The sequence below is a fragment of the Penaeus japonicus genome, unplaced genomic scaffold (genome assembly GCF_977035675.1).
Source record: "Penaeus japonicus unplaced genomic scaffold, GWHDUDI00000001_assembly GWHDUDI00000005, whole genome shotgun sequence".
In the NCBI taxonomy this organism is placed as follows: Eukaryota; Metazoa; Arthropoda; class Malacostraca; order Decapoda; family Penaeidae; genus Penaeus; species Penaeus japonicus.
This window is the reverse complement of record NW_028234407.1, coordinates 34,974,720-34,979,719: the sequence shown is the minus strand read 5'-3', so window position 1 is coordinate 34,979,719 and position 5,000 is coordinate 34,974,720.

Sequence of the window (5,000 nt, the reverse complement as noted above, 5' to 3'; positions counted from 1 at the left end):
ATATATTCATATACATATACATCATGTATAATTTTATCTGCATACATATATATATAATATTTCTCTACCTCTCTCTCTCTCTCTCTCTCTCCTCTCTCTCACTCTCTCTCTTCTCTCCTCTCTCTCTCTCTCTCTCTCCTCTCTCTCTCTATATATATATATATATATCAATATATATATTTATATGTATTTATTGTATTTATTATATATTCTATATATGTATATATATATATATTTTTATATATATATATATAAATGCATATGTATATATATATCGATATATTTATTATATATATAATATATATATATATATATATATATATATAATGTTCATAATAAATATATACATATATTTACAGTATTTTTATAGTATGAAAATATATTATATATATATATATATATTGTATATATACTTATATTATTCATATTTGTATATATATAAGTATATATATATATAGCATTTATATATAAATATAAATATATATATCTATATATGTGAATATTCATTTATGTATAGATATATTATATATATAAACATATATATCTTTATATATATAAATATTATATAAATATATAACTATATATATCTATAAAATATACACACACAACAAAATATATATATATATGTATATATATATATATATATTATATATATATATATATATATAATATATATTACATATACATATATAATATACATACAGATAAAACGGCGAAATTAGGCTAGGATGGTAAACATAGTAATATATTAGAGGTCGTCTGCCACTATGTTCTAAAGAGAAAGATTTTTGGACCGATGGGACGAAGTGGTCCTCCCCGCGTCATGACATATGGGTCTGAACATGGACTAGACAAGGCAATGAGAGGAAAATTAGTAAGCGCCAAAAGGATGGAAGGTTATGTAGGATTAGCTTTACGAGGGACAAGAGAAGGGGCACATGGATCAAGAAAAAACAAAAGTAGGGATATACTCAAGACCATCAAGAAGAAAAAGTGGCTGTGGGTGTGAACATTTATCGGAGAGGACAACAGGTGGACAAAGAAAACCTTACAGAATGGGTTTAAAAACGACATAAGAGACCCAGGGGAAGACCCAATGATAGATGGCGGATGACATGCAAAATTTCGCAGGAGGTAAATGGAATCGAGGACAACGACGGAATGATGTAAAAAGATTGAGAGATGCTAGTTCTGCAGTGGAATGATACAGGCGATGATAATGATAATGATGACATATGTATTTATTATATATATCTATATATATATATATATATATATTATATATATATGTATATATATATATGAGTGTTTCTACTATGTTAAATGTATGTACATCCACGTTATATATGTATATTATGATATATACCTATAGAAATCTAATATATATATATATTATATATATACATAATCTATTATATATATATATATATATTTATCTAATATATTATATTTATATATAATAACACACAACACACACACACATATATTTATCAATATATATATATATATATTATTATAAATATATATATTAAATATATGTAATATGTATGTATCTATGATATATACACATATACACACATATACTATTATATAATATATACACATTATATCTATACATATATATATATATATATATATATATTTATTAATATATTATAATATGTGCATATGTATTATATTATAATATATAAATATTATAATATATTATATATATATATATCATTATATCTATCTATGTGTGAGTGTGGTGTGTGTGTGTGTGTGTGTGTGTATACACAACACAAAACACACACAATATGTATATCATGTAAATCTATAATATTATATATATATATTATTTATATATATATATATCATATATATATATATCTAACTATATATAAATAATATATATATATATATAATAAATATTAAGCAAGTATAATATATATATATATAAATTATATTATATATATATTATATATATATGTATATATTATTATATATTTATATATATATATATATTTATATATGATTTATATGTATATATATATGTATAGTATATATATATATATTTATGTTTATGATATTTATATATATTTATATATATATTTGTCTAAATATATTTATTATCTATTCTATTTTTTATATATATTATTGATTTGTTATATATATTATAAAAAAATCTATTTAATATATATATATATTATATTTATATATATACATATATATATATACATACATATATATATATATATATATATATATATATATATATTCATATACACTCATACTTAAATGTATATAATTTTATATGCATTAAATTTATATATACATCTTTCCTCTCTCTCTCTCTCTCTCTCTCTCTCTCTCTTCTCTCTCTCTCTCTTTTCTCTCTCATCTCTCTCTTTCTCTCTTATTTATATATATATATATAAATATTTATTAAATATTATGTTTTTATATGTTATATTTTTTAATTATATATAAATGTATATATATTTATATATAAATATTTCTATTATATATCTATGCATATTGTATATATATATATATATTATATATATATTAATAATATATATATATCTATATATATATATAATGTTATAATAAATATATACATATCGTTACAGTATATTTATAGTATATATATATATTATATATATCTATGTATATATTCATATATATTCATTATATGTATATATTATGTATAATCTATATATACATATTATATCTATAATATTATATATATATATTATATATATGTGTATATTCATATATGTTATATTATGTATATTTCTACCTATATTATATATATTATATAATTACTAGATTATATAAATATATATTATATAAAATATACATACATATATATATATAAACTTCTATATATAATACATATATATATATATAATATCTATATATATAGTATATATATATATATGTATGTATATCTACATACATATACATTATCTCTCTCTCTCTCTCTCTCTCTCTCTCTCTCTCTCTCTCTCTCTCTCTCTCTCTATATATATATATATATATATATATATATATATATATATATATATATTTATATATATATATATATATATATATACATATATGTGTGTGTTTCTTACATAAATATATATATATATATATATATATATATATATATATATATATATATATATATATATATATATATATATACAGAGAGAGAGAGAGAGAGAGAGAGAGAGAGAGAGAGAGAGAGAGAGAGAGAGAGAGAGAGAGACATATATGTATATGTATATATATATATTCATATATATAAATATATACATATATGTATACATATATATATATATATATATATATATATATATATATATGTATGTATATATATATTTGTATATATATAGATTTATATATACATGTGTATATATATATATATATATATATATATATATATATATATATATATATATATATATATATATGTATATATATATATTATATATATAAATATGTATGTATATATATATATATATATATATATATATATATATATATGTATATAGATATATATATGTATATATATATTGTATATATATATGCATATATGTATATATATATATATATATATATATATATATATATATATATATATATATATATATATGTATGTATATATATATATATACGTTATATATACATATGTATATATATACATATATATATATATATATATATATATATATTTATATATATATATACATATATATATATATATATATATATATATATATATATATATATATATCTATTAACTTAAACATTTTATGCGTCAGTTACGTTATGTTTGACATAAATTTTTGATTAAGTTGATGATGATAACAATAATGACAATATTAATGATGATAAAAATAAAGGTGATAATGAAGCAAAATAGTACTTAAAATGATAATCTTCATGATAAAAACAATAATGAAACTGAACTAGCTGATTTAAAAGGAACGTAAAAATGGGAGCATTCATATCATACAAAACCAATATACAAAGACAACACACTAATCACTTACTTGGCCAAATTGAGGATAAAACTATTTGTGCACGAAAAACCGTCATAATAAGCCAAAGAAATTGTCTGCCATTTCACAAGCCTAAGATTCCTCTCTTGTTAACTGTCCTGATTTGACATTATATACTGGCAGTTTCCCGCGCTCATGATTATACCGATAAGTCCCTATATTTGTATTCAAAGTGTAAGAATGTGTTTAAAATTGAACTCAAGATATAGAAGATAAAACGAAAAAGAAAATATGAAAAAGTGAAAGAAGGAATCTCTGTGAAGAGATAAACAGATGACCCACTTGATGCCAGAGGTTATTAATTCGCTACACCAACAATGAATCAATGTGAGCCAACTGAATTCGCAATGCCTATTCTTAGAACTGGCACAGAATAGCGCTGGATCGGCAAAGATGGAAAGAATTGGGAAAGACTTATGTCCAACTACGGACCCTTACAAGCTGAAGAAGAAGAAGAAAAAGAAGATTCTTAGAAACGGATTAAAAGGTGAACCCGCTGACTATAACAGATCGTAGACACGGAGCCTCGGTAATCCACTACGAAGGCAGTGATAATTAATAATGACGATAATGTAAACCCAATTACAATGACAGTGACGACAGGGGCAGCAACATAACAATCTGTAATGATATTTATGAATGAAAAGGTATTATCAATAACATCGCCATAAATCCTTTTAATTGCAGCTTATTCTTACACAATGATAGTAATGATGATTATGATGAGAAAGATAAATGATAATGATTTATCGTTATGTTGTATATATAGTTATGCGTGTGTGTGTGTGTATATATATATATAAATACATATATATATACATATATATACTTATATATATATATATATATATATATATATATATATATATATATATATATATATATATATATATATATATATATATTTATATATCTATATATCTATCTATCTATCTATCTATCTATCTATCTATATATATATATATA